This window comes from Coregonus clupeaformis, chromosome 30 (genome assembly GCF_020615455.1).
Source record: "Coregonus clupeaformis isolate EN_2021a chromosome 30, ASM2061545v1, whole genome shotgun sequence".
NCBI lineage: Eukaryota > Metazoa > Chordata > Actinopteri > Salmoniformes > Salmonidae > Coregonus > Coregonus clupeaformis.
In genome coordinates this window covers 12,492,220-12,513,270 of record NC_059221.1, presented here as the reverse complement: position 1 = coordinate 12,513,270, position 21,051 = coordinate 12,492,220, and the positions used below count along the sequence as shown (strand labels likewise).

At 44.2% G+C, this 21,051-nt stretch overlaps 1 protein-coding gene across 3 annotated transcripts in view; it reads right to left on the bottom strand.

Moving 5' to 3' along the window:
* LOC121545889 (adenylate cyclase type 6) overlaps positions 1-21,051 on the bottom strand; it is an 89,027-nt gene that overhangs the window by 26,105 nt on the left and 41,871 nt on the right. The window lies entirely within an intron of this gene.

The window sequence follows — 21,051 nt, the reverse complement described above, 5'->3', positions numbered from 1 at the left end:
AGAAATGTAAGTATACACGTGACATTTCTTCATGTTATGACACAGTGAACCTGGTGTAACCTGGGTGAGGTTGAAAACAACATTCATATCACCATGCCATAAGATTTACAGCACGAAAACAAGACATCTAATCCAGGAATGTCTGGAAACACAAACCGGATATGATATAAAGTATATGGTTAGAGATTATGAGAAAAGCCTTGTGGCTTTCCAAAAGTGGACATTCTTGAGATGTCTTCTAGGCTTTAAATGGGAAATCAGGATATCTACACATTTCTTAGAAAATCTATACATTTCCTGGGAAATCTATACATTCCCCTTCGTACTGGTAAATGTACAGATTTACCGGGGAATCTATATATTTACAGGTGCTACTGGGAATGTACAGTGGCTTGCGAAAGTATTCACCCCCTTGGCATTTTTCCTATTTTGTTGCCTTACAACCTGGAATTAAAAGTTTGTATCATTTGATTTACTCAACATGCCTACCACTTTGAAGATGCAAAATATTTTTTCTTGTGAAACAAACAAAAACAGAAAACTTGAGCCTGCATAACTATTCACCCCCCCAAAGTCAATACTTTGTAGAGACACCTTTTGCAGCAATTACAGCTGCAAGTCTCTTGGGGTATGTCTCTATAAGCTTGGCACATCTAGCCACTGGGATTTTTGCCCATTCTTCAAGGCAAAACTGCTCCAGCTCCTTCAAGTTGGATGAGTTCCGCTGGTGTACAGCAATCTTTAAGTCATACCACAGATTCTCAATTGTATTGAGGTCTGGGCTTTGACTAGGCCATTCCAAGACATTTATATGTTTCCCCTTAAACCACTCGAGTGTTGCTTTAGCAGTATGCTTAGGGTCATTGTCCTGCTGGAAGGTGAACCTCCGTCCCAGTCTCAAATCTCTGGAAGACTGAAACAGGTTTCCCTCAAGAATTTCCCTGTATTTAGCGCCATCCATCATTCCTTCAATTTTGACCAGATTCCCAGTCCCTGCCGATGAAAAACATCCCCACAGCATGATGCTGCCACCACCATGCTTCACTGTGGGGATGGTGTTCTCGGGGTGATGAGAGGTGTTGGGTTTGCACCAGACATAGCATTTTCCTTGATGGCCAAAAAGCTCAATTTTTGTCTCATCTGACCAGAGTAACTTCGTCCATATGTTTGGGGAGTCTCCCACATGCCTTTTGGCAAACACCAAATGTTTTTCTTATTTTTTTCTTTAAGCAATGGCTTTTTTCTGGCCACTCTTCCGTAAAGACCAGCTCTGTGGAGTGTACGGCTTAAAGTGGTCCTATGGACAGATACTCCAATATCCGCTGTGGAGCTTTGCAACTCCTTCAGGGCTATCTTTGGTCTCTTTGTTGCCTCTCTAATTAATGCCCTCCTTGCCTGGTCTGTGAGTTTTGGTGGGCGGCCCTCTCTTGGCAGGTTTGTTGTGGTGCCATATTCTTTCAATTTTTTAATAATGGATTTAAATGGTGTGCAGTGGAATGTTCAAAGTTTCTGATATTTTTTTGTAACCCAACCCTGATCTGTACTTCTCCACAACTTTGTCCCTGACCTGTTTGGAGAGCTCCTTGGTCTTCATGGTGCCACTTGCTTGGTGGTGCCCCTTGTTTAGTGGTGTTGCAGACTCTGGGGCCTTTCAGAACAGGTGTATATATACTGAGATCATGTGACAGATCATGTGACACTTAGATTGCACACAGGTGGACTTTATTTAACTAATTATGTGACTTCTGAAGGTAATTGGTTGTACCAGATCTTATTTAGGGGCTTCATAGCAAATGGGGTGAATACATATGCACGCACCACTATTCCGTTATTTATTTTTTAGAATTTTTTGAAACAAGTACTTTTTTTCATTCCACTTCACCAATTTGGAGTATTTTGTGTATGTCCATTACATGAAATCTAAACAAAAATCCATTTAAATTACAAGTTGTAATGCAACAAAATAGGAAAATCGCCAAGGGGGATGAATACTTTTGCAAGGTACTGTACATTTCCGTAACTATACACTGAACCTGGAGTAGAGGGTTAAACCTACATTGCCTGTAGGTTACATTGATTCAACATTACAGACCAAGGGTGTGTACCAAATGGCACCCTATTCCCTATATGGTGCACTATATAGGGTCATCTTGTCAAAATTAATGTGCTATATAGGGAATAGGGTGCCATTGGGACACACCCCAAGACCATCTCTGGTCTAGCCCTCTCTCCCTTTCTCATACTGTTAAGTGGACATCAGTAGGACAGCATTATGTTGTCTGTCTGTCTGTCGGCTTCCCTTATTGGATCTGACAATGCATCAGAACACAACTCATAATCATAGACAATACAAATAAATGGGGTCAGAGACAGAGAAGGCCCAAGTTTCTTCCTTACTCCACTATTCCTCCGTACAAATAGACACTAGGAACAGATTGAGAGAGGAGGCTCACTATTCCTCGCACTGTGCAGATAGGCAAATGCTAGTCTCATTTGCTTAGATTCATGGACGCTAAGGCTTGTGTATTTAGACACAGCGGCAGTGGGGAAGAGACTAGGCGAATGTGAATTGTATATGAGCACACTGCAGCAAAACAACACAACCCCATTATAGGCTTATATGCATGGGCTGGCTCAAATGAAGTTTAGTAGTTTAGCCTGCAGTTAGCCTAGACCAACACAACAGCATTAGGCTAGCTTTGGGCTAGCTAAGTGAAGTTTAAATTGCCTGCAGTTAGCTTAGTGAGGTCGTTGACCTCGAGAACATTCCTCTGCTGCATACACACACACACTCCCTCTATATGCCATACAGGCAACAAGCCAGTGTCTGTAAGTGATTTTGTCCTCATCCAATGGTTTACACTGAACACACATCATGACTACAGGCTCTGGATTTCCCCCTCACTCTGACTCTCTCTCTCTCTCTCTCTCTCTTTCTCTCACACACACACACTCTCTCTCTCTCTCTCCGTGCTCACACACACACCACAGCCTGGGAAAATAGCTTGACCCCTGACCAGAGGACAGTCTATTTCATCACTAATGAGAAAAAGACAGACAGCCTCAGACCCTGGATGAAGCAGACTGTATAACAGCCAGATGGCCATGATGTTGTCTGATGGAGATTAATGAAGGAAATGACTTAGAGACTGACTGGTGTGTTCTGCTGTTCTCAGAACAACATTCTAGAGCAGTTCCACAGAAGTTCTAAGGCCATTCCTTTTACGGACTTCGCTCTCCTCAAAGTCAACAATATGGTATTTTTTGGGAGCGTTTCTACTGGACAATCAGAACAACCTTCTACAACAGTTTCCTCAGACATCATTCTAGAATAGTACCATAGAAGTTGTATAGAACTATTGCAACTAAATCAAATCCCAAATGGATGGCAAGTGGTGTGCTCTGTTCTCCTCAGAACAACATTCTGGAACAGTCAGAACAACATTCTGGAACAGTTGGTCTTAACAGCCAAGATTCTAAAACAGTCAGGCTTTAGGCTTAACTATGTCAACTAAATCAATCAAATGGCATTACCAAACATGGCAAGTATGCACCACTCAATAATGAGGCGCAGATTCTGCTGAAAGATCAGAGTGTGAAGTGTAATACAATACACTTCAAGTTTTTTTAATTGTATATTATAGCTGGAGGATAGTGCGCCTTTACTGCCGTACTTGACTTTTAATTATCTCCAACATCTGTACCAGCATATGTAAGTCGAAGCTGGTATGTGGCCAAACATGTCTGTGTATCTGTCACGATCGTTTACGGATGAGACGGACCAAGGCGCAGCGTGATAAGCGTACATATTTATTTAGTACTGAACACACGACAAAAACAACAAACAAACGATACGTGAAGTCCAAGGTAGACTAATAACATACCTATACGGAACAAGATCCCACACAGACTGGTGCCAAACGGCTGCCTAAGTATGGTCCCCAATCAGAGACAACGAACTACAGCTGCCTCTGATTGGGAACCACCCTGGCCAACATAGATCTACACGATCTAGAAACTCAAACATAGAAAACTAAACATAGAAACTACACACCCTGGCTCAACATTTAAGAGTCCCCAGAGCCAGGGCGTGACAGTACCCCACAAGGTGCGGACTCCGACCGCGCCCCCATAAACATAACAGGGTAGGGGCCGGGTGGGCATTCCGCCTCGGAGGCGGATCCGGCTCCGGGCGTAACCACCACCTTCTCTCCACCTCCCTGTTGCGCCCCTGGTCTGGTCTGGCACCGCTGACTGGAGCTGGACCCGACGACGGTGGAACGAACTGTACAGGCTCCGGACTGGAGCCGCTGGCCGGAGCTGGACTGGGCACCGGTGGAGCGGATTGCTCTGGCTCCGGAGTGGATCCGCTGACTGGAGTTGGACTGGACCCCGGTGGAGCGGATTGCTCTGGCTCCGGAGTGGAGCAGTTGACCGGTGCCGGATCAGGCACCGGTGGAACAGGCGCGGGCCGTGCCGGACTGGACTACACGCACCACTGGCTTGTGCGGGGAGCAGGAACGGGCCGGACCGGGCTGGCGACAGCGCACCACTGGCTTGGTGCGGGGAGCAGGAACGGGCCGGACCGGGCTGACGGCACGCACCACTGGCTTGGTGCGGGGAGCAAGAGCGGGCGGACCGGGCTGACGCAGCGCACCACTGGCTGGTGCGGGGAGCAGGAACGGGCCGGACCGGGCTGGCGACGCGCACCACTGGCTTGGTGCGAGGGGCAGGAACGGGCCGGACCGGGCTGGCAACGCGCACCACTGCCTTGGTGCGGGGAGCAGGAACGGGCCGGACCGGGCTGACGACGCGCACCACTGGCTTGGTGCGGGGAGCAGGAACGGGCCGGACCGGGCTGGCGACGCGCACCACTGGCTTGGTGCGAGGGGCAGGAACAGGCCGGACCGGGCTGAAGACGTGCACCACTGGCTTGGTGCGGGGAGCAGGAACGGGCCGGGCCGGACTGGGAACACGCACCACTGGCTTGGTGCGGGGAGCAGGAACGGGCCGGACCGGGCTGACGACGCGCACCACTGGCTTGGTGCGGGGAGCAGGAACGGGCCGGGCCGGACTGGGAACACGCATCACTGGCTTGGTGCGGGGAGCAGGAACGGGCCGGGCCGGACTGGGAACCCGAACCACTGGCTTGGTGCGGGGAGCAGGAACGGGCCGAACTGTACTGGGAACACACACCACTGGCCTTGTGCGGGAAGCAGGAATGGGTCGGGCCGTACTGGGAACACATACCACTGGCTTAGTGCGGGGATCAGGAACGGGCCGGACCGGACTGGCGACACACACCACTTGCTTGGTGCGAGGAGCGGGACTGGGTTCCCTTATAAACCCCCGCTCCTTCTGCTGCCTAACCAGCTCCTCTCGCCGTGCCTCTACACTCTCCTTCTCCCTTATCGCCTCCTGTAGCTCCTCCCTCTGACCAATTAACTCCTGCTCCCTCTGGACCAATAGCCCCCGTAACCTGGTGGCCTCCTCTCCTAGTCTGCAGATTCGCCCTGTTGCTGCCTCCTGCTGCCTCGTCGTCCACGCCGTGTGCCCCCCCCCAAAACATTTCTTGGGGTTGCCTCTCGGGTGTCCGTCGTCGGCACGGTTGGCACCGTTTCTCCTCTCCTGCCTGGGCATTTACCTTCGCCCATGGCCCTTTCCCCGCGAATATCTCCTCCCATGACCACCATTTGCCCACCTGAGACATCGCTATTCTCTCTTCCTGGGCACGCTGCTTGGTCCTCATTTGGTGGGATCTTCTGTCACGATCGTTTACGGATGAGATGGACCAAGGCGCAGCGTGATAAGCGTACATATTTATTTAGTACTGAACACACAACAAAAACAACAATCAAACGATACGTGAAGTCCAAGGTAGACTAATAACATACCTATACGGAACAAGATCCCACACAGACTGGTGCCAAACGGCTGCCTAAGTATGGTCCCCAATCAGAGACAACGAACTACAGCTGCCTCTGATTGGGAACCACCCTGGCCAACATAGATCTACACGATCTAGAAACTCAAACATAGAAAACTAAACATAGAAACTACACACCCTGGCTCAACATTTAAGAGTCCCCAGAGCCAGGGCGTGACAGTATCTGTGCATTCGTCTGGACATACACACACGACTGCACGTACACACACTGCATACTTCCTTGAGAATTATGGGACGTTGATCCAAAAATACATACGTTTCAAGTGTTTTGTCGTATGTACGGGTTACACATGGTATACAGTACCGTCCAAGAAATGCTTACTTGCAGGTTCCATCGACAATGCAACAACAATAAGAAATAATAAAAGATAAGAATACGAACATAAAGTAAATAGATCAGTAGAATAGAATAAACATTTTAGCATCAGTATAATACAGGAAGGCACAATTTATAGTGCAATATTTACACATGTTTTGGGGAAAGGGGGGGTTGGGGGGCAAGTGTTTAAAATGTGCGGTATTTAGCAATCATACTAAGATAGCAGCAGTTGTGATGTGTGTGTAGCATGAAAAGGTGTGTGTATGTGTGCTAAAGTGCAGAGAATCAGAGCAACAGTCTGATGGCTTGTAAAGAGAACCTGTCTCTGAGACTGTTGGTATCAGACCTCATGCTCAGCTGCGTTAGGAAGTAGAGACGCTGTTGTGCCTTCTTGACAAGAGTGGTAGTGTTGCTGGTCCAAGTCAAGTCCTCTGTGATGTGGAACTTATAACTCTACTGCAGTCCTGTTCCCTCCTCTGCTTCCTGAAGTCAACAATCAACTCCTTTATTATAATGACGTTGAGGGAGAGGTTGTTGTGGTGGCACCACAATGCCAGTTCTCTTACCTCCCATAGGCTGACTCATCGTTGTTGGTTATCAGGCCTACTTGATGATGGAGTTTGTGTCGTGCAACGCCACACAGTCATGGTTGAACAGGGAGTACAGCAGAGAGCTGAGGACACACCCCTGGGGGTCCCCTGTGTTAAGAGTCAGTGTCGAGGAGGTGTTGTTGCCAATCCTCACAGCCTGTGGTCTGCCCGTCAGAAAGTCTAGGATCCAGTTGCAGACGGTAGTGTCCAGAACCAGGGCTCTGAGCTTGGTGACGAGCTTGTAGGGAACAATAGTGTCAGTAGACCTGAGAGGAGGTTTACAGTGTATATAAAGAGACAGGTCAGGCCCAGTACTCTGAACAAAAATGTGTGTGTACTGTGAACTAAATACCTATCTACCATCTCAAGACAGTGGCAGTAAAACCACTCAATATGTAATTACTGTACTATGTGTTAATGTTGAACCAAACAAATTTCCTTTGGACAATAAAGGTATCAATCAATTCAATCAGCACTGTTTAACTGACCTGATAATAACACACTGTGTGGTTTGGGCTGTATCCATTTGAAAATAAATTCAAGACCAACTGGGGGAAACACTAGACTACAGTAGTAAACAAACAAACAAGTAAACACATTTTTTACATATGTGTTGGAAAACAACAAGTCCTGAAGGGAGGGCGGTCATTACAGGAAATCCTTCAGAGAAAAAAAGTGTGCCATATTCTGAGGTTTCCAGGAATGGACAGAGCTCGACTTCTTCCTTGCAGCACTATGATGACACGGAATGGTTGATAAGAACCAGAGTATGTGAGCGGAGTTGAATGGTTGGAAATCCCACTCATCGCTCATGGAGCAGGTGCATGCGCACGCTCCAGAGCTCCATCTCTTTTCAAACCACTCTGCTAAAAACCATTCTGCACTAATGGGAAAAAGAACTGCCGCTCCAAATTTGTGCCATTCATTAAAATTACAATTTATCCAAGACCCATCAATTTTTGTGACTACCTGGACCTTACCATTTGGTTTTGAAGTATTGAAACCAAACCATATTATTTCAATTAAAGTAATTTGAATAAACATGAAAAGGTGAATTTAAGAAGCGCTCATCATTTCAAATAGACTACATGTCATATTAAACAGCATATAAACACTCTAAATAGGTAGGAGCCAGACAGGGAGCCTAAGAAGGAACGAAAATGAATTATTTAGGCTATATTATTTCAATTATTTCAAGGATATAGAAATACATTGTGAAGCATTCAGTGTTGCCAACTTAGCAACTTTGTCGCTATATTTTGCGAGTTTTCAGACCCCTCTAGCGACACATTTTCAAAAAAGCGACTAGCGACAAATCTAGCGACTTTTTCTGGTGTTATTGGAGACTCTGACGTGAAAACACGTATCGTTCTTACTCTTCTCAACGAGCAGCGGGTGCTTTGTTACCCCCGTCCCAAAGCACTCACAGGCGGCCCATTCCTCGCGCAGCAGTCCCTCCCAGCTGCAGTCAGAGCAGGAGATGTTCACCCCTCCGCATCCAGCCTGCAAATGAATCGCGCATGCGGGAAGCCGCCGCTGGCTGATCCCGCCCTGGCTTACATTCAGGGCGGGATGTAAATGTAGGGTGTTTTTTACTCACGTTTTGTCTCTCCCACAACATTATTCCTCTCTCCTACAGCGTCCATCACAATTACATGCACATGGCCAATTATGCAAATTAGGTGATGACGTAATTTAGCTACTTTTAGGACAGCCAATAGCTACTTTCCTTACTGAGGAGTTGGCAACACTGGAAGCATTTGCCAGTGCGACACACTAGGCTGGTAGGGAGTCAGGGACATTAAGCTCTCAGCATTTAAACAACATTTTGTTGTATTAAATCATTATAGTCTATAAATTGCGCATATAGGCTGTGTAACTTACTTAGAATGAAATAGAAATTAAACGAAAAATGCCTTATTAGACTCAGTGCCTTTTAATTCATTTTTAGAAACTTTGGCCAGTTTGGCCAGAGTCTGTGGCTTCAGGCTCATGCGATGGTGCATGGAGAGCAGGCCAGCAGCCGAGAATATCCTCTCCGTGTTTGCAGAGCCACTGGGGATGCTAAACACCCTTTTTGCCACTCTTGCCAGGCTGGGCAGGGATGCAGAGTTGTTTTTTTATATTTCTATAGGCAGGCCTAAAGGTTTTTAGGCAAAATAACACAATCAAAACGGAAAGCTCCTTGAATGTAGGAATATGCCAGGCCTATTGGGCCAAAATCAGTTATGGCCTATTGTAAGAGATCTGATTTTTAAGTTATAAATACTTTACTACAATGGCACACTTAATTATCTACCCACCTCGTTCCTTTCTTTTAGCATGTGCTCGTTGTAAGTACATCATCATGCTTTTGGGATACATGTCTTTTCAGATTCCACAATGATTCTTTAGTTGTGGACACTACATCACAGCACTCCCTCTCTTGCTCTTGGTCCTCATCTTTGTAAGTCACCTTGATTTAGCACCTGTGTGTTTTATCAGTTTCTTTATGAAAATATTTAGTAAACTCCATGACAGTAGATAAAGCAAGGGGCTATAGCAACACACAAGTAGACTACAAATGCATGCTGGGCTGGGCACGCCCTGAGCTCTTGAAGTGAGCGCTATTGGAGCGCTATTGGAGCACATGAGAAGGCCGAAGCTCCAGACTTTGGGAATCTCGCTCTGGGCTCCAGTCAAATTGGCCACGCTCCTCTCCTTGCCCGCTCACATACTCTGATGAGAACCTATCAAAATCAACTCTTCTCAAGTCTTAGATGAAAGTTGACAGGTTTCTGAACCCAGGTCTTTTTTATGTCCAGTCAGTTGGTAAATTCCACAATGGGGGATGGGGGAGAGGACACTAGAGAGGCCTTTCTCAAAGTGTTTATAATGCCAGGCTAGTCAAGTAACCAAAAGGTTGCTGGTTCGAATACCCGAGCCGACAAGGTGAAACATCTGTTGATTTGCCCTTGAGCAAGGCACTTAACCCTAATTTGCTCCAAGGGCACTGGGTAAAACAACACATTTCACTGCACCTAACTCGTTTATGTGACAATACAACATTTTGTGTGTTTTTTTTACAGTTTTTTTTTCTTCGATTGCTTGAGCTTATTTGTCCAAACAGAATTCACTTTTTCAAAACAATTAACACGCAAACCCAAACAGGTTGGCAAAAATTACACATTTGATTTGCAAAATGCATTGACTCAATGACACAAAATCAACTACCTCCAAAACATACAACTTGTTATCTAACGAAAAGTTATTTCATATCAATCGTTACACAATGGCCCAATAAATACTAACTACAACAATCAATAAATCCCTAACATGGTTAACCCTCATTTATCTGTCTGTGCAGTTTGTTGATACTATAAATTATACTATGACCATAAAAGGCAAGTAAACATTATCACATCATGGGATGTATTATTTTTCCCCAATTTTCTTTTACCAAAGATGACCAATGCTGAAAGAATGTCACTAAAGAGCATGAATATCCAGAAACCAAAGGCTTCATTTCACCTTTTTCCATTTAGTCCTTTACAGATTCACTGATGCTGTACAGTATACACAGAGAATAAAAAATAAAATACACCAAGCTAACAAATCACTGCAAAAACAAAGCAATGTCAAAAAAGGTAACACCAATACAGTATACACAACATTCAGTCCGTTCTTGTCGATCAGTCCACGTTTTCATCAACATTACACTGGGTGTTTTCCCTCGCAATGCTGCGAGGAAAAACTCTCCTTGCTTTGCGCATCCACGCTTGGCATTCTCTGCAGTGATGCCCAGACAACCGGCAATCATTGCGTCTAATAGGGACATCTGGTCATGTGGACGGTAATCCTAAACTTTCCACCTGCACGCAGAGAACAATTCCTCGGTTGGATTGAGGAAAGGAGAGTATGGAGGGAGACATTGCATCATCATTCATGGGTGGGCTGCAAACCATTCAGTAACCAGACAGGAGTGGTGGAAAGCAACATTGTCCCATATGATGACGAAGCAGACATGTCAGGCCTCACTCTATGGTGCAATGCATCAAGAAATGTGAGGAGACGTTGTGTATTCTATGGGCCAATTGTCACGGAATCAGCCGAGGCTGCTCCTCCTTGCTCGGGCAGGCTTCGGCGTTCGTCGTCCCCGGAGTACTAGCTGCTACCGATCTAGGTTTCTGTGTTTGACTTGTTTTGTCTTGATTGTGTACACCTGTTTCCTATTATGTTGTATTGTATTCCCTATATAACCCTCTGTCGTTCATTGTGTGTTGTGTGTGATTGTTCTCGTCATTTTCGGCAGTTGCTATTGTGCGGGTATTTCTCCTCCCTGTTTGGAGGTTGTTTTGTACTCTGGTTACTTTGTTAGTAAAAGTACGTTTCCAGTAGCTCGGTGTCCTCCGTTTGACTTCGCCTACCGCATTCACGTCGCACTTTGACACCAATTGTAGGGATGTGCCAAAGAACACCATCGCTGAAGACAGCGGCACACAGGGTGATGTTTGCCCTTTGCCCTGGCACATTTATGGTGGCCCTGTTATCAATGAGGTTCCTCCCTCGTCTTCTTACTTTTGAAAGGTTGAAGCCGGCTGCATTCGCATAAATGAATGTATGAGGGGGTTGTTTTTGCTTCAACCTCCATTATCCTCTAAGATAAAAATACAATAGACACACAGTATTTATGTACAGTATACATAAGGTAAATATGTTGTAAAATATTCCAGCTCCATACAATTTAATGTTTTACTGTAAGAAAAGGCATTACAGTGACAAACCTTTACCTGTACACACTGGAGTCTAGTCTCCTTCACGCTGCCACTGTTTCTTTGGAATGGGACCTTGCTAAGTTGTTTCATTCCCACTTTGTCTTTTAAGGACCTGATCAATAGTGGCCAAACTCATACTGTTGACATTTCTGAACATGTTGTGATTTTGAATGACTGCTGTCTGGATCTCTCGCAATCTTATGGAAATGTTGGCAACAACCATATCCACTATAGCAGCCTCCTGCGTCGCAGTGAAGACTTTACCTGTGCCACCAGCGTGTGGTTGTTACAGTAACTATGTACAAACTGTGACAATTTGATGGTCACATGAATGGCATTGACAGAACAACTGTTTTACACACATATTTTACTGTATACAATACAGTAATACGGAAATACAGTGTGGTTTAGCATTGCAACTTACCTATTGTCATTCTTGACTGTTCTTACTATTGATGCCACAGTTGATCTATTGAGATTGTGCTGGACTCGCTGCCCCTCTCATGGAAAGGCCATGATTGACAACATGGTCAATAATTGTGGCATGAATTTCATCTGAAACATTAGCTCTTTGTATTCCCCTTTGAGCTACTCCACCACCACACATCTGAATCCCTCTTCCTCTATGGGCCCCTGTAGCTCTCCTTTGGGCTTTTCCTCGGCCTCTTACTTGGTCCATTCTTGCAAACAGCAACTCAGAGAGAGGTGACCTCTTTTATGCATGAATAAGGACTGATTGCTGATTGAACAATTGTGCAAAAAAGTTTTGCACACGTGCAGAAGAGGTTCACATTCATGGGAATAATATGTATCAGCTGTGACCAAATGTTTTAATTTTGTTTGTCATGATTTACTCAACAGAGTTTTGCGTCTTTTGTAGAGTTGTGTTTACTGTTTTGCAAAAATGTGCTTAGCATTTGCATTGTGTGTGAAAGCAATAAGAAATGACTTACAGTTTAGCAAAAAATTATATTGTTGTGCTCATTTGGTTATGATGGAGATCAAGTGGACCAGTTTCATTAAAACTGTCTTAGCAATCGAGAAAAACTGTATTCCCACACCCCACTGAACATTTACTTAAAGGCCTCTTCCTTATTCCATTTAGTCTATTCAAACACCCCACTGAACATTTTTCATGGAACGTTTATTTTTACAGGTTAGTCTGATTGTGATAAAATCTCTTGAGAAACATAGACCCTCTTTTCAAATAGATTTAGAAGCTTTGTGGCAGGCAGGGGACTTGGAAATAATCTAAACATTAGCTTATAAGGTGAGGACCTCCACACGTTTAAGGAGAGAGAGATGGAGTGATGGAGAGAACACAACCAACAAAAAACACTCTCCCAGGTGCACGCAGGCACACACACACACACACACACGCACACAAACATGCACACGCACACCCACCAGCTGCTACTAGACTTTATTATTGCAAAAAATACTGCACAATTTAAAGACTTTGCTCTCCATATCCCCCTTCCCCGACATGTGGAAATATTGTACTGTCAATTTGTTGAGTGCCTTCCTGTATTTAAACCTATGCTACACTATATGACCAAAAGTATGTGGACACCTGCTCATCAAACATCTCATTCCAAAATCAAGGGCATTTACATGGAGTTGGTCCCCCCTTTGCTGCTATAACAGCCTCCACTCTTCTGGGAAGAGTACACTATGTGTATCTCGTGCATATGACAAATAAACTTGACTTGACTTGAAAGAGAGGAAATAAAAGCCTTATGCTTAGCAGACCCAGCGAAACCGGCTCTGAAACAATGATATGACACTGTATAAGAGGAGGATCCCACACAGACCTATAGTACTGTACATCAGGCTCTTTGTTTATAGTATACTTATACCCTCTGTCATAAGGACTACATAACACTGTCATAGCCATGACATAACAGATTATCATAAACAGTCACAAAAGCTTATGACAACTAACATTATACTGTCATGACACAATCCATCATTAGCTACGCTAGTTTGCTAGCTTTAAGCGGAGGCAATCAGCTGATTTAAACAATGCATGTGCTATCACAGGGACCTTTTACAGCATGTCCAGACTCCAGACCAGTATTGGATGTATTGGGATGGAGATGCTGTGAACCATGGTAAACTGTGGTGAGTCACTCAGTCCAACTATGGAGCAGAGGGGAAAGGCCAGTGTGTTAAATCTCTCTAAAGCCAACACACACACACACTAGTGGTGCGCATGTAAAAAAAATCTGAGGCCCACACCAGACCCTAACCCGCAAGTGTAGAAAATGCGCTGTAGGCTACAGTCAAGAGGGCAGAAAAATAAATAAATCATATTTCTCCACTCCTGTTCCTGAGTCAAAATTTTGCCTACATTTGGTGTATCATTTTACTACAATAAATTCTGCAGGAGTTAATATTAAGGCTATGTGAGAGGTTATAGACCTACAGTCAGTGTCCAGATTTCAGTTTCCATTTAACCCATCTGAACAGTAGGCTACTTCCCTTGATGTGCCATAGGCCTATTTGAAGTCCCCATCTTGTGACTGTTGAATTTGTAGAGCGCCTCACAATCATCACACACAACATAGACACTGCTATCATCATCTTTTACCAGTTCACCAAATCTACCTTCTCTTTATTTAACTCTACATTTCGCAGCTTTTCTCTTATTGAATAAAATTCCGACATTGTCCTTTTTGCCTCTGTGGATCAACGTTAACTTTTTCTGCCCGTTCCCAAAAGCATTTGGCGATTTGCGTGTAGGCTATTTGGCGTGCGTACAGTTAGGCCCTAAAGCAGGGGTGTCAAACTCATTCCACGGAAGGCCAAGTATCTGCAGGTTTTTGGTTTTTCCTTTCAATTAAGACCTAGACAACCAGGTGAGGGAATTCCTTACTAATTAGTGACCTTAATTCATCAATCAAGTACATGGGTGAAGCGAAAAGCCACAGACACTCTGCCCTCCGTGAAATTAGTTTGACACGTGCCCTAAAGCTTAGGGTTACACATTAATGCCAGATAGCCTAAAATAATGAAAGAAAAACCTCAATGTAGCCTATAAATATTAATTGCACAAGAATGATACATTTCTGTCCCGGCAGCCTTTATGATATTATATGTTAAGTCACCTGGCACTACCTTGTCATTCATGCATCTTTATGTTGATGTTTTTCTTTTGTATCTGTCTTCCAGACCACCACATCCTAATTGACACAGCCAATCCTTTCTCAAAGGCCTTACAAGCCCCAACATCCGACCTCATCCTAACCTCCACCCAAACCCTCCCCGATGTTCCTCTATGTTCGTGTTTCTGTGTGTAATAAATACCCCTAAACCTGGATTCCTCATCTCCTCATTGCATTCTGACCGATACGCCATGGTGGCAGCAGAAATCCTGAACCAGTCAGTCCTATAGAAAACATCCTCATACAGTCCTTTCTTCGTTTTAGAATGAGAAACGGCTCATTATAAAGATGGAAAAGTTGCAATGTAGAGATGGGGAGTATATGGAGAGAGATGGGGAACATAGAGACAGAGGGAGGGAGGATATAAAGAGAGACAAAGACAGAAACAGGGCAGGAGGACAGAGAGAAAGGGAGAGAGAGAGAGCCCGGGCCCATCCCAACTTGGGCAGCTTCCATGTGGATGCTGGTCTCTGTTTGTGTAATGGTTTTAAGTGACCTGCGAGCCCATGGAGTAATCTGGTGTGTGTGTGCATGTACATTCGTACATTCTACCAGACTCAGCAGATTTGGACTGGAGCCATACATCTGTCAGAATGAAAATGAACGCAAAACATGAACGTAAATCTTCCCCAGCTATTCAGGGATTTACTAAGTAAAATAAACATACTAAACGTCCTCCTCCACCACGACCCCCTTTTTTAATAGAATATACGCATCTTTCAAATCGGAGGGATTACAGTGCTGTTTTCAAATTGCTCTTTTCAGTGGGGTTTTTTGTGCTCGAGTCCAATACCACTCACCCTCACATTACCTCACTCTGCCTCTCACTCGAACTGCAACTCAGTTGCCTAAACTTAACCAATCACATTCATTTCTGCCCTCGAGGCAGAGCTGCCTTCAGAACAAGATGGAATAAGGTAATTTCCATGTAAAAGGACCTATGAGCACCAGCATGTGAAGTTCATAGGAGAATGTTAAATTGGGTGTCAAATGAATGCTAAGTCTATATACTGTATATATATATATTTTAATTAAGGCATATGTTTTTCAACCATTTTCCATCCTAAAAATGTGGAATAAGCAACGGCTTTGATTTCTTGTTAAACAGATGGAAAAGCGGTCTTAGAAAACATATACCAGAAAAAGTTTTCAAAGGTAGATTAGAGAGTTTAATAGTCACATGTGCAGATGTAGTTGCAGGGTACAGTGACATTCTTGAGCTCCAACAATGCAGGACAAAGTGAATAAAAACCAATAAAAATACATAATGAAAATAAAAATAATACATACTGTACATATTAACAACTGTGGCAATTATAAATGATTAACGTCCATTGGGGTGGGGGCAGGATAAATGCCCGTTGGGGGGGGGATATCCATAGGGGGAGTAGGTAGCTGACTAGTGGTGGCTATTCAGCAGCCTGATGGAGAAGCTATTGGCCAGTCTTCCAGTTTTTGCCATGATGCTCCTATACTGCCCACGTCTGAGTGATGGAAACAGGGAGAACAGACCATGGCTCGGGTGGCTGGGGTCCCTGATATTCTTGGCCTTCCTTCGACACCTGGTGTTGTAGGTGTCCTGTAGGGCAGGCAGTGTGCGCCCAATGGTGTGTTCGGCTGAGCGTATCACCGTCTGTAGCGCCTTGTGGTTCGTGGCGGTGGAGTTAACGTACCAGGCTGTGATGCAGCCCGACAGTATGCTCTCGATAGTGCTCCTGAAGAACACTCTGAGGGCCCTCGGGGACAGGCCAAATTTCTTCAGCATCCTGAGGATGAAGAGTCACTGTTGTGCCTTCTTCACCACGTTGTCCGTGTGGTTTGACCATTTCAGCTCCTCAGAGATGTATTCGCAGAGGAATTTGTAGTTTTTGACCATCTCCACGGCAGCCTGGTTCTTTCTGAAATCCACAATCAGCTCCTTTGTTTTTCTGACGTTGAGGGAGAGGTTGTTTACCAGGAACCTCCAGTCAGAGTGCCTACCTCCTCCCTGTAGGTCGTCTCGTCGTTGTTGGTAATCAGGCCTACTACTATTGTGTCGTCAGCGAACTTGATGATGGAGTTGGAACTGTGTGTTGTCTCGTCAGCGAACTTGATGATGGAGTTGGAACTGTGTGAGGCCACGCAGTCGTGGGTATACAGGGAGTACAGGAGGAGGCTGAGGACGCACCCTTGTGGGGCCCCCGTGTTGAGAATCAGTGTCGTGGAGGTAATGTTGCCTACCTTCACCACCTGGGGGCGGCCCGTCAGGAAGTCCAGGACCCAGTTGCATAGGGAGGAGTTCAGTCCCAGGGCCATGAGTTTTATTGTGAGTTTATAGGGCACTATTGTAATAAAGGCCGAGCTGTAGTCGATGAACAGCATCCTCACATACAGTATGCACTCCTTTTATCCAGGTGGGTGAGGGCAGTGTAATGGCGATTGCGTCGTCAGTGGATCTGTTAGGGTGGTAGGCGAATTGGATGTAAGGGAGGGAGGAGGAGATGTGGTCTTTGACCAGCCTCTCAAAGCACTTCATGAAGACAGAAGTGAGTGCTACGGGTCGGTAGTCATTCAGTTCAGTTACTTTCCCTTTATTGGGCACGAGGATGATAGTGGACATCTTGAAGCAGGTGGGGATAGCGGCCTGAGCTAGAGAGATTGAAAAATGTCCCAAAACACAACAACCAGCTGGATGCCGTCTCAGCTGGCAGCCTTGCGAGGGTTAACCCATGTCCTCCTAGAGACCATAAGTACGTAGCCCTCGTTGTTGCCCTTGTTGTCCTCAGGGGCTCTCCTCGGCCGCTCAGAGTCGTTGCTGTGCTCGAAGAATGAGAAAAGGTGTTTAGCTCATCCGGTATGGCGGAGTTGGTGTCCGCGACGTGGCTGGCTTGCTTTTTGTAATCCGTGATTGTTAGGAGCCCCTGCCACATGCGCCTCGTGTCCAACCTGCTCCTCCACTTTGTCCCTATATTTGTGCCTCGGATCGGTGTATTTGTACAGTTTAACCATACTATTGTCCCCGGTCACCTTGCCGTGTTTATAAGCAGCATCTCTCTTTCAGATTCCCTAAAAGGCTGCCATTCGGGTAAGTTTTGAAAGACACTATCGGTATCACAACATCTATACATTTTTTTATGAATCCGGTGACTGAGTCGGCGTATTCATTGATGTTACCCCATAGGCGACCCGGAACATATTCCAGTCCATGTGAATCAAAACACTCTTGGAGCATTCATTTTGATTGGTCGGATCAGCGGAACTTCCCTCTTGAGTCTTTGTTTGTAGGCGGGGAGAACCAAAATGGAGTCGTGGTCAGATTTGCCGAAAGGAGGACGGGAGAGGGCCTTATCCCCATCTCTAAAAAGCATATAGCAGTGCCAATTGCACACTCCCTCAAAACTTGAGACATCTGTGGCATTGTGTTGTGGCCTTATTGTCCCCAGCACTAGGTGCACCTATGTAATGATCATGCTGTTTAATCAGCTTCTTGATATGCCACACCTGCCAGGTGGATGGATTATCTTGACAAAGGATAAAATGCTCACTAACAGGGATGTAAACAAATTTGTGCACAACATTTGAGATAAATAATATTTTTTGTGCATATGGAACATTTCTGGGATCTTTCATTTCCGCTCATGAAACATGGGACCAGCACTTTACATGTTGCATTTATATTTTTGTTCAGTGTAATTATTAAGTGATTAAAACTTGAAATTCTGTTACCAAATTAGTAACAGAACCCCCCCCCCAAAAAAAAAAAAATATACTATTTGTTTTATCGGTAATGGAACTTCTGCAATTGAATTGGCTACATTAGGGAATCTTAGTAGTCACACACCACAGTTGGGTCACCTACTACTGTCCTCCCTTCCACTGGCATATTGTTATTTTCAGCTGATAACAGTTTTTCTTTCTCTTTCTGTCGTCTGGTAGTCAAAGGAAGAGTGCAAAAAGTCTGGATAAGTCCCTCCCCACTGGGCACAGACATCAGTTCAACATCTAGTTTTGTTTTACATTTGGTTGAGTTTTCAACTAATGTGAATTCAACAAAAAAATTCACTATCATCATGTCATTGGATTTAGGTAAAAAGTTGTGACAAAAATAAAAAAATGCCTTTACATTGATGACGCTTTGCAAATTCAATCAGTTTTCCACATTGATTCAACGTCATCACATAGATTTTTTGGGTTGAAATGATGTGGAAACAATGTTGATTTAACCTGTTTTTGCCCAGTGGGCTCCCGCTCACTCACTCTGTACAGTAGAGTAGAATAGAGGAGCTGAGTTCAGTACAGTACACAGTAGAGTTCAGTACAGTACACAGAAGAGCACACCAGAGTTGAATACACTATGTACTGTACTGAACTCTACTGTACTGAATTATACTCTACTTGACTACTGTACTCTACTGTAATGAACTCTACTCTACTGTTGTGTACTCGACTGAGCTCTACTGTGCTGTACTTTGATGTCCAAATGTGGTCTTGTTTAGTGGCGGAGCTCAATAAAATAATATCCATTGTGTAGAATAATTCCCAAATATGCAGGATATTGCATATTTCTACTTTTGTATACATATTTAGGATGTATCACCATGAAGAGGTTGTCAATCATATCCATAATTATGCATTTCTGTGTTTTACAGATCTGGGACCGCAATTCTGTTACCAGGTGTAAATCCACTTGACTTACTATAGTTCAATAACCAAAACAGATTTTTTATAACTCAAGGTGTCAAGTCATAGCTGACACCCCATTATTTCTGCAGACATCTTTGAATTTTAGTAATCCTTGTACATAGAGTTGTATGGTTTGTTAAACTTTGAAATCAATGGGGTTTTTTTGGCATACATTTTAAGTGAAAAATCTGAGTCTCAGCACAATTCCGTTACGTGGAATTGCCCATAGAGACTCCAATCTGTGCAAGTTGCAACTCATGCAGAACCCGAAGAGGGAAATATTTGATCTGTCATTTTCTCCTCACAGCTGTGGCATAATGCTGTGTGTGGACTCTTATGAAGAAGTTCAATCCTAACCCTTGCGCCACAGTTATTTTTTTGTTTTTTAAACAACTAAATGACTGACGTCGGTTCATTTATTTGAATTCCATTTCGCTTGTTTTTTTTCTGTGAGCTCAATGCGCACATTGCACAGTTTCTCTAAAGTTAAATCAGATCAAGCCCGAACTGTGCGATGTAGTAGGGAGTTGAAGTTTCCAACAGGCCAATATTCTACATAGTTTACCGCAGAAAACTACAACGACCATAATCCATTGCGCGCCTACTTGTGTGTTTCTTTTACACCTGGGGCTCTATTTTAACAAACCTAACGCAATGGTAAATCTAAGCGCAGGCAGTAGCGCTATAGGTTCAGGGGTGTTTCAAAAATATTTTTGTTATTTTCACTATTATAATTATTGGTGCACTTGCTGGCGTTGGTGCAAAAGGGCTGGGTTTTGATGAATAAACAAGTTCTAGGGGTGTCGAGGCTTGGCCCCTCACTGGCCAATCAGAATGTGCTACATGGCGAAATATGTGGTTGCTTCAAGTTGTGTATTTACAGTCTTATGTATTGCCTTGGAGTCAACACCAATGTTAGTCTGTTATAGTTTGTGAAATTGCATACAGAAACGAAATAAAATGTAGACCTATCTTTGCTAAATACGTTAACTTGAACCAATTTGCAGTCCACATTGTTCTAAGTAATTGCATGGCTTCAATACCATTCACACTGATATAGGGGCTAGGCCTACTGTAAATTGCATTATGGCTGAGCATGGACATGCCAAACATTGTCAATAAGCAAGATTCAATTCATTATTGATAAGGCCTAAAAAGAGAATGAATAATTCTAATCAAATTCTAAACGAAACAGCAACTTGTTTTAAAATAGGCTATGTCACACTTACAGGCACCATCATTTCTCCCCGTGGGCATATAATATTAAAACAGCACAGACTATGGAGGGTTTTACGCACATCTAAACTTTTCACAGTAGCTGGACAAATATCCAATATAAAGAGAAAGGGAGAATGTCCACTCCCAAATAGGCCCATGTTTTATGAACATAATTGGAACCATCTTACAGATCAGATCGCATTCACACATCTCCAGAAGTTGCATTGCATGCCAGCCAGCTGCATGTGCACCACGGACGTTGTAATCATAAAACCAGGAAGGTGAATCATTCTAATAAGATTGGTTGTAATAAAAGAAATAAAAAAACAAGCACAGATTTTATGTGAACAACAACAATAAATAATTGTACAAATGTAATATCATCCTAAAATGG